The sequence below is a fragment of the Pinus tabuliformis genome, chromosome 8 (assembly GCF_031772625.1).
Source record: "Pinus tabuliformis cultivar Carrire ecotype Pingquan chromosome 8, CPIR1, whole genome shotgun sequence".
Classification (NCBI taxonomy): domain Eukaryota; kingdom Viridiplantae; phylum Streptophyta; class Pinopsida; order Pinales; family Pinaceae; genus Pinus; species Pinus tabuliformis.
Window position 1 is genome coordinate 2,074,425,245 of NC_142294.1, and position 10,924 is coordinate 2,074,436,168.

A 10,924-nucleotide genomic window follows, 5' to 3' on the forward strand; every position below is an offset into this window, starting at 1 on the left:
AGCATGGAAAATGGGGAAAACTGTTGGAGTAGAAAACTTTACGACAGCTGATAAACCATTAGAAAAATGCAAAACAGAAGTTTAAACAATGAAAACACAGATATACCAGACAACGATATTGATTACAAAGTTCATCCCTGATGGACTACGTCTTTGGGTCCGCTTCCAAGATGGGCGACCGTTTTATTAGGAATGAGAAAGAAGAAGTGGATTCCATAGTGATTTAGTCAGATTGAACTTGTGCACAGGAAATTCTAACCTCTGTCATCATATAGCTCTTTGAACCAGGTTTCCAATGCCGCTTACGGTTTCCAAATCCGACTCCCGATGCTCCTGAAACTCAAAAAACAAAATCCACCTCTAACCTCTAGAACCTGCACATGAAAACTGAAAAACTCTCCTCTTTTCTTCAAAGGACAAATCTATCTTTTAAAGGCCTTTGGATGCATAATAACCTCTCTGGCCACCTTTAGACTGAATCAACTGATTTTTGGGTTTCATATGGTTAGGTGTTGGACACCTTAGGGTTTAGTCACAAGGTCGAATTAATTACAAATCAATTTAAACAAATAAAATCCAAAATAAACATTAGAAACCCCAAAACCGTTAGCTGTCAGCACTAACCGGGTGGGTTTGGAAAGCTCATGTGAGCGTTGGACAAATCCCGCAATCATCGCGCTGACAATTTCACTACAGTTTAGTTCAGTGGTCAAGGCAGCTGTTATATATAAACTCCGACGGTTATTTGCATACCGTTCACATGGTGGAAGTCCCGCTGCGGTCTATGGACGTGGTTAGAGACTATCATATGTGTTTTACAATGTGTTTTGTATTTTTTGTATTGGCCGAGAGCTTGTAACACCTGGGTTTATGACCTTAGGTTATGGTTTTTAATGCAATAGGTTTAGGATTAAGTTTAAGAGTTTTCAATGTAGGATTAAGAGTTAGGTAAGGGATTAATACATGTTTTGCAATGTATTAGGACTTTAATACATGGTTTAGGTTAGGATTTAAACATGGATGTGTAGAATAGGATTTAGGGCTTACATTTAGGGTAAGAGTGTATTAGTGATTATTAGGGTAAACAAAGATAAATAGGATAGCTTAGGTGTTAGGGTTTAGGTCTAGGCTTAGGTAAACAGTTTCATTTAACTGTTCAAGATCCATGTCGACTCTGCATAACGACATCGGCAAAACTGAACCCTTTACCAGACGATCGACCCGTGTACATCCTTGTGGTCTCTGTGTGACATTCGTCAACATTGCACGACGACAACCATCACATCTTTGAAACTGACATTGGTGGTGACGACGACAAGACTATGTCGTCGACCAGGTACTTTAACTTGAACCCTTTTACACAATAAACTATATTAACCATAAATCCTGCAAAGTCGAATGACAAAACACATGTCGTCAACCAAACCCTGGCAGAACTATCAATGACATAAGTCGACAGCCAGGTATAACACCACATCAACTGAACACCATGAAACCATAACATTACCTGAACCTGATCATAACCAAGACTGTCGATCTGTCGAAGCTGAACTGAAGCGATGATGACAATGAACGACAATTATGAACACTGATGAAAACACTTTACACACTTGTGCAATTGGATCGATGGATCCTCCTGGATCAATACAAGAAGCTAACAGGCCAGACAGCTTTCAGGTTGGTTTATGGGCAATAAGTTGTGATGCCCATGAGGTATATTGTGCCAAGCTTAAGGATTACAGCCTTTACATACATGGATGACCCTGACATAATAGAGGAAATAATGGCACAATTTTTTGCATTAGAGGAAGAAAAAATGGTGGCAGGATTTCATCAACAGGTGCAAAAAGAAAGAGAAAAAGCTTGGCACAACCGACATATCAAGCAGAAGACATTCCAGGAAGGAGAGCTTGTCCTTCTGTATGACAGTAAATTCGTGAAGTTCCCAGGAAAGTTTAATATGCATTGGTTGGGCCCCTATATCATCAAGCATATCACGGATGGAGTCATAGTTCAATTGGAAAAGTTGAATGGACAATTGATACTAGGGAGGGTGAATGGCAACAGGTTGAGATTGTATAGGGACAACCCTGCCATGGTAGCTTTGCTCTAAAAATAAAGGAGGTGTTAGCGCTTGAAATTTCACCTCAGGCTGAGAAAGGTAAACCTCAAGGCAACATCAAACCACTTAGCCTCGTAGCTAGCCCTACGGGGCTGGAGAGGGCTCTCTCCGGTCTATCTCGGTGAAATCTTCAATGGATGAGATGACCAATAGGGTAACACTGATTTTAGGCTAGTAAACTGATAGAAAGGGATTTTTAATAAATGATGGGGTTTTTCTGGGCTGCATGGGGCAAGACACAGCTTGAACAGAGAAATATAATAAAAAACACAGATTATCGACTGAGGCAAGGTAGGCAAGAAATTTAACATCAAATTGAGATTAAATGGGATGGCAAGACTGCTGAGGAGCTGACAAGGGCATAGGAGATGAATCCTTGTCAAACAGAGGAAAACATTAAATATGAACAAACTTATAGGCAGAGCATATAATACTATGAATTCTACCTAAACACTTCATTTGTTCAATTAGAAATGGTCATGAAGTGAAATGAAACATAACAGTTTACATATGAAACAAAAGGAAAACTTATGCTAACTTTCATACCACAGGAATCTCAGAAGTCAGAGCTGTGTAATTTCATTAAAAATCTCTGTCAAAAACTGTACAATGAAGCTCTGTTACACACACCTCTCAGCACTCAGAATTCTCCCCTCCTAACTCTCACAAAAAATTATTTTTATACATTAAATCAACTAAAAACAAAAAAACAACAGATCGACCCCCAAAACAGGGGCGCTGTTTCAACTAAAGCCATGAAAATAGAATAGAATCCTCCATCTGCTCTTAAAGATAGATGAGCCTTCCATTATTCCAGCGTGAAGGTAAAAATAGGCAAACGAACCCATGAATGCCACTTTGCACATTCTGGAAATTACAACCGCCCCCCCAAATCTCTGGAAATGCGTTGGTCATTTGAATAAGGAAATCTGAAGAACAGTTTCAATCGGATTTACTAATTTGCTGACACGTACATAAGTGATGCTCCTTGGCAGGTCCACATAGCAGTAAAGGTGTTAAGCGGATAGGATTCCCGATTTTTATTTTAACTGGCTCCGTTAGTTTCAGATTTATCTTTTATTCTTGCGATCTCAAAAGTCTTAGAGCAAACTGGGAAATTGTCACTTGTGCTTGCTCTTTGCATACAAGCCTTATTACAAAAACACTCTTTCGATACACCAATCAGTTCACATTGGGTGGCTTCCCTTTGGCAGCAAACATTTTCAATTATCTCCAACGAATTATCTTCAGTAGACCATGATAAAGTGCAGCATGAGGTTGCAGATGAAGACCACTTATCCGCAACCTTGTAAATTTCTGTTTCCTTTATTTGTTGCAATATTTCTCCCTTGATAGCAATTCGCTCAGCTTCTTCCTTATCTACAGTTTTCTCAGAGCTGTCCAACCTTCTAACTTCGGCAATCCACTTGATGAAATCTGTAAGATTTGCAGGTAATGATTCAAAAACTGCAGAAAGGATTTTTTCTACACTGTCAAAACCTTCTGCTTTCAGAAGCTGCAGAACCAGAGTATAAAGTAAGGATGGACCCTGCTGGTGCTTCAAGATTAGCATAAACCCCCTGTATTTTTGAGTCGTTTCGTCTATGGTATTCATTGCCTCCCAAAGAAGTGAAAGTGGAACCCAATGGGGAGGATACTTGAATCGAGCGACATCTAAAACAAGTGCCATGTCTTTTCCAGCATGGTATCCACCAATCGGTGAAAAATGGCCAGATCCTGTCTGCTTTAGTGGAGCTCTATGATATGATGTAATCACATGGCAATCTTCAGAAGAAGCACACTTTGCTACAAATCTCCGGAATTCATCAATAGAACTTTGATTGGAGCGGAAAGCTTCAACCTTAGCTCCAGAACAATTAGCTAGGCATGCCATCAACTTTCACCTTTTCCAAAGGTTCACAACAGTCCAGCATCGATTCATCAAACCAGCGCCAAGGCCCCTTCCATTTTCTTCCAGGATCAATTGCAAGAGCATTGAGAACAACTCATGAGCTTATGCCAAACTCCATGGCACTGTAATGAAACAAAGGTGAGTATCATTTGCGTAGTTAGAGCCCCTGCACACAGGCTTTTATGATTTATCTCTTCCATACGATGCCCAGCTACACTGTATAACAGCTTCTCTGACAAGTCCGTAATATACTCTTTGTCCAAGTTCTAAAGCTACTGTTGAAAGATCTGAAGTCTGAAGAGCTACAGTGAGCTCTTTATTTGTGATCCAAATAGTCAATAATGGTTCGAATTTATTGACACTTTGAGAAGTTATTTAGGACAAGTCCTAAAGGGATGTTCTGAAGCACAACGCTCTATAAATCCAAGACTTCTTATGACCTGAGCAATTGACTGTGGATTAATCAAATTTTTGGACTGTGTATAACTCAGCGCCAATCCAAATTGACTGAAGTGACAATAAAGATCAGAATTGTATGTTTCGAATCCTTTATGACAGAGACAAATATTGGGACAAAGATCTGTGGTGAGTCATCATACATAAAGTCGAAATCTAGAAGAAAGAATATGTATGATGTAAGTTTTTGTGACACAGTGATCCAAGTTCGTGTAGCATATCTCTCAATGATGATGTAAGTTCCAGTGGTACTATCTCTTTAATACACAAGACCCCAAGGAAATCGACCTTTTATCTCTCTGTCTTTCTGCCTTTGTTACAGCTACATTAAAGTCACATGGATCCACTCGATTGAGAATACACATGTACAACCAACCAAATGAATGTGTCCTCTGAAATTTGAATCTTTGCTACAAGAAAAGCTCATACGGTCATCAAGGAAAAAGAGCGCTCAGTTCTGTGCAAACAATGGTTTATTCTCTCCTCAAAATGTACCCAGAAAACATAATAGAGGCCAGTTGCCTCAACCAACAAGGGAATACGGCTCCCACGACTCCAATCCATCCTTCAAACAATGGTAGTCGCACAGGCCACCACAATAAATACAAACCCTTACTCGAAGATGAAACTCTGCTCCTTATTAAGCCATAAACCCTCCATTTATTACAGTCAACACGACCCTTGGTAACAGTGAAGAAATTTGCCTTTGTGCCAGCACACATTCAATTTCTCCCATCTTTCAAATGTTTACTCCTGCTGCTATGCTCCTCCATTCGAATATTGGTAGATCCACCTTGGTCCTATCTGAGTTGCAACACATTCCATTGTCGCAGGAGAATAAGAACAGGCATAATTGCAGTGAGGGCAGCAATTTCAAGAATTGATATACCATTCAAATTGCTGACAAAATCTTTCTTAATCTGCTTGTGAGGATTGAGGTAAGTACTGTAGGACTCCATTGATATATTATGAAAAGTGAATATTCTGAATTGTGCTTGTGTAGGGATAGGAGCTTGAAGTCACTGCCATTTGAAGAGCTGGAGAATAAATTACATATTCTAAAAAAAACAACATTAAATGATTTCTTCTTCAAAACCCTGTTTTGAAGAAGAATCAATCGCACACTGACATGAGACAGAGTCTAACAGGAGGAAAGTCTTAGTGCCACCTACAGTTGAAAGAGGGCACTGGACTATAAACTACGCTACAGAAAAGAGCTTCTACATAGGAAGGTTACTTCGTGACAGTTAGGAGTATGTCGAAGATCGCCTAAAATATGACCGTCAAAAATGAAACTTGTTGTTGGAGGAGCAGAAAATTGCATTTATGGAGACAGGTTAGCAAGGATCTAGGGATATATGTGCAGTTAATAAACAAAATCTGAGAAATATCTAATAGAATTATGGGGTTAGAAGTCCAGGAGCACTATTAAAGGCTGTGTCCCGCCAAGATTTTGGTACTTTTTTGTTTGAGAGCTCAAAAATCGCTAAGTGTTGAGAAATTGCAGAAGTTGTGCTACTGCATCAACTGTTAGGCCCCTATACTACTAGTGATTACCCCATTAATATTGTAGTTATACCCCTTATTTATATTATTGGGCCCCTATTACCCCCATATTGTTACTTTTGTGCCCCATAGAATCCCTCTATTGTTATTTTTGTGGCTTTATATTATTATTGTTAGGTCGGCTAGATTATATTGTGACTCCTTAGACTCCTATATATAGAAAGGAGGTTTTGTCATTTGTATCATCCCAGAATTTTTCATTTATGTAATGTAAAGGAGGTTTCCCCCTCGAAGAGGCTGAATTCTAAGGCGTTGATCTATCTTTTCTATCTTTTCTTGAGCTGGTTTCATAACATTTGGTATCAGAGCTTTGGATTCTAGGGTTTCGCTGCTCCAAACAGGTCATCGTGGCATTTTCGCTATAACTTTTTTCTGTCACGTTTCAGAAGTCGCAAAAAAAACCCATTTGAGAAGAAATTGCGCTGTACCTTGGGTCCGAATTTCAGAGCTTTTCGCGTGATATTTTCGGAGATATGAGCTGAGGAAGTTGGTCTTTTTGCAGACTCCTGAATTACATTCAAAATAGGTGACCTGGGGAAAATCGTCATAACTTTCTCTCTGAGGATTGGATTGAAATTTTGTAAGAAGGTACAGAAAGAGGACGGACTGTAGTTTCGTGTGTACATTTTTCAGATCCATAGGTCGAAAAATTGACACGTGGCACTTCATACAAGTTCGCTCTTCTGGGAAGGTCTATAATCAGGTCATCTTGGGAGATTGTGCATAACTCTTTTTTGGGGAATCCAATTTGGATTAGACTGGTGGCATTGGAAAGACGACACAGAGGGCTACTACAGGTAGCAATTTTAGAACTTAAATATCTGCAAGTACAGAGTTACAGTTGTTTCAAGTTCGAGCTCCTAAAATCAAGAAAAAGCAAGATGAGGAAGTTTGATGGCAAGGATCCGGTAAATTGGATACTTCAGATGGAGCAATATTTTGATCTACATGGTGTACCACTGTTACAAAAGGTATGTATTGCATCTTCATATTTAGAACCGGATCAATTTTTATGGTATAAAGGGCTTTGTTCTCGTAAAAAACTTGTTACGTGGTCAATTCTCATGGAGGAAATGATAGCACATTATGAGGATACAAAGAGCAACACCTTCTTTAGAGAAACACCACAACAATTGGAAAGAGTAAAAGGGCTTTATGACATATTTGAAAGTAAAATTATGGCAACAAGGAAGTCTACCCCTCACAACTATAAAGATGGACGTGTTGTTCCTCCTAGCCTTCCACAACCTACAAGGGTTACACCACAACAATTGGAAGAAAAAAGAGAAAAAGGGCTTTGTTACAATTGTGATAGAAAATGTACTAAAGGTCATAAGTGTGCTGAGAAGAAATTATTTTACATAGAGTATGAAGAGGAGGAAGAAAAGGATCAAGAAACATCAAAAGAAGAGGATATATGCCAGGACCCGACCCTAGAGAAAGAAGAAATGAATCAGAACATATCTTGTAAACTATTGGCAAGAATGACCACTCCTCAAACTAGCGAGACAGAAGGACATATCAAGAAGAAAAATGTTCAAGAAGTGAAAGATCACATCGAGTGTCAATAAATGAATCCGACCATATCTTGTAAAGGATTGGAAGAAATTACCACTCCTCAAAATCTAAAGATAGAAGGACATATCAAGAAGAAAAAGGTTCAAGTAGTGAAAGATCACATCGAGCATCAACAACAAGTTCTCTAGCTTTTAAAGGATAGCGCCACTTCGGTGCAAAATCAAATGAAACAACAGGTAGATCAACATGATAGTGAAAAATGTTTTGATGTAAGCGATTGGTTATTTTTACTGCTACATCTAAAGCAAGCTATTTATGAGAAGGAAACGTTGGCAATACTACATGCACTTAAAAAATGGCGACCTTACCGAATGGGAAGACTCTTCAAAGATGAGGATGTGGAAGCATTGTTTTGTGCTATTTCTATTATCCAACCAGATTGGATAAACGAAGCAAGGGATGAATGGAAGAAGGACAAAGAAGTATGGCCACTTATTGAAAATGAAGGAAAAATCATATTGGAACCTGGAGCAGTCACAAAAACAAGAACCCGACAGCTACGAAATCGATCAATTTCAGAGTATCTCATCAAGTGGAAGAACTTACCCGCTGAAGATTCCACATGGGAGGACAAGAATTTTATACAAAAGCATCAAGAACTACTCAAGCTTGAGGACAACGCTTTTTGAAGGAGAGGGGCATGTTAGGCCCCTATACTACTAGTGATTACCCCATTAATATTGTAGTTATACCCCTTATTTATATTGTTGGGCCCCTATTACCCCCATATTGTTACTTCTGTGCCCCATAGAATCCCTCTATTGTTATTTTTGTGGCTTTATATTATTATTGTTAGGTCGGCTAGATTATATTGTGACTCCTTAGACTCCTATATATAGAAAGGAGGTTTTGTCATTTGTATCATCCAAGAATTGTTCATTTATGTAATGTAAAGGAGGTTGCCCCCTCGAAGAGGCTGAATTCTAAGGCGTTGATCTATCTTTTCTATCTTTTCTTGAGCTGGTTTCATAACATCAACATTGAAGAGCTCATCCACATATTCAAAGAGAGAGGTATAGAGGTAATTATGGAAGCTACATCACCATCTGGTACACCCGCAACATCGCCCCTCATGCAACAAAGATCGCCAAGGAATAAACCAACTGAAGATCAAAGAAAAAAGAAGAAGCAAGATAAGAAGCCTAAGAATCCTGTTGAACCCAAGATAGAACCCCAACTCGTAAGAGATAACGAAGAAGAAGCAGAACAACAATAGATAGAGATAGAGAGCGCAACAATTCTGTCCCCGCTGCTGTCATACTTACCACCCAGGAAACCCAATGCTAAACCAGTCAAAGACTCCAAGGATGTGAAGTATGACACATTTACAACATTGTGTTGAAGCCCCGAAGATCGGGTCTACAACAAGGGGGATACCCGCCCGGTCCGGACCTTGGTTGGCAGCTCCTTATCCATTTGGTATAGCGGGTCCGACTGGGGATATGGGACCAGTTTCCCAATCTATGAGTGTGTGTGTGTGTAGAATTTGATGTTCCTGATCTAACAGTTCCTAATTAAGATATTCTAATTTAACTTTAATCTAATGCTATGCTTTTCTAATAAGAAGCAACATCTAAGTCTGTACTAACCTGGGATGTAATTCTTCTATTATGCGATCTAAAAAGATTTCAAATAACAACTGGTAATAAAGATTATTCAGCTATTAGGAGAAAAGAAATCAATAAGGATGAACCACTTCGTATAAAAAGTTAGACGAAACAGTTGTGAAAAACATATCGCATGGTGAGCTATTCATACATTAAGCATAAATAAATAGCTATCACCGTACAAAAGTGCCAAATGATAACTCAGGCATTCATACATTAATATATAAACAACTAAAAACTGTATATCACTTTAACACATAAGCAAAAATGGTTAAGAGATAAAAGTACCATTTATAATTAGTCCTACTCATGAGCTTCAAGCGACAGTGATTGATCTCTCCTTGCTCTAACATCCACTAAGAGTACAAAAGTGCAACATCAGTAGCAATATCAAATGCAAACATCAACAAATCCTGTTCCATTCATTCATCAAAACCTCCTTGGAGGGTGCAAAAGTGCATGTTCTGAGGACAAGTTTTTGATAAATTTCTGGACCCTTCTCTAAATGCATGAGAAGGGTTTAAATACTACTAACTAAATCTAAAAATAACTTATTTACAAAAATTCAGGATACGGTTTAAATGACCGTCCTTTTTCTAAGCAAAAATAAAGCAAAACTATTTCTAAAATTAAATCTAATATCTAACTATTTCTACATTTGCTCCTTAACGTTGCAAGCATTCAATATTTGCTTGAGTAGAGTCGGCTGACTGTCTTCCGCTTTTAGTTGAGCTAAGCAAACAAAATTGGCAAGAGTTGGCACCATCTTCTCAGCAAAATCGATGATATACTTTAGAGTCATCCACTGACTATGTAGCTTTACCATGTATGCCCAGTAATAATCCCAGTTCAACTTGGTTAACACTATGGATTGCTTCTACCTTTTCTTTAGCTTTCTGTTTCCAGTTTGTTTTATCATCGCTTTCTTGCAATTTTCGGGCTTGCAGGTGACTGAGCAATTAGAAGCTTTCCTTCTCGAACACTTTTCTCAGCGATGCGCGATTAGCGCTAGGCGCATCGGAAAATGCCTCCATTCTTTGTTCCGAGCTTCTCTGATGCATTTTTCGCCTTTTGCGCCTCTTTCTCTTATCGGGTATACAGCTCAAAATTTGTAAAAATGATGATTTCGTGAGCTCTTGACCCTGAGCATTAAACTGTCTGCCTCTGATATCAGCATCGCTCAGTACCCATTTAACCATGGTTGTATATGAGAGATTTGTAATGGATGGCTCAATAGAATTATGTGAATCTGCGGCTCTGTTGCATGCGGTGTCTATGTATAAGGGCACCTTTTCTCTGTCTTTGGTCATTGGAGCCTTACCCCTTTTTCCCCATAGCTTCCTGCACATTTCTTTGTGTAACTTTTGTTCTTCGTTCCCGCAGTTCATAAGTGAGGAGAGAGTAATGATAATAAATAATGACAGGAAAGCTTTGAATGCCAAGGATATGCAAAAACCTGCCATCTGACGTGAACTGGCTCTTTGGAAAACACAAAACCATATTTTATTAACAACTGGCGTGTAACTCATTAATATCATTAAAGCGCATAACCGGTTCTTGGTTTATGGAAAAACTTCTTGAATATTGAGCCACGAAAATCGGTGATGGAATGTTTCTGCGATTTGCATCGCAGTATCGCATTACCGCAATTTCATCGTGCTGTTTTATCGCAAGGTTGCTTAA

General features: G+C 38.9%; 1 pseudogene; it reads right to left on the reverse strand.

The window, feature by feature from the left end:
* Window positions 1-3,167: 3,167 nt before the first annotated feature.
* On the reverse strand, window positions 3,168-4,140 carry LOC149244804 (glutathione gamma-glutamylcysteinyltransferase 1 pseudogene; annotated as a pseudogene).
* Window positions 4,141-10,924: the final 6,784 nt, after the last annotated feature.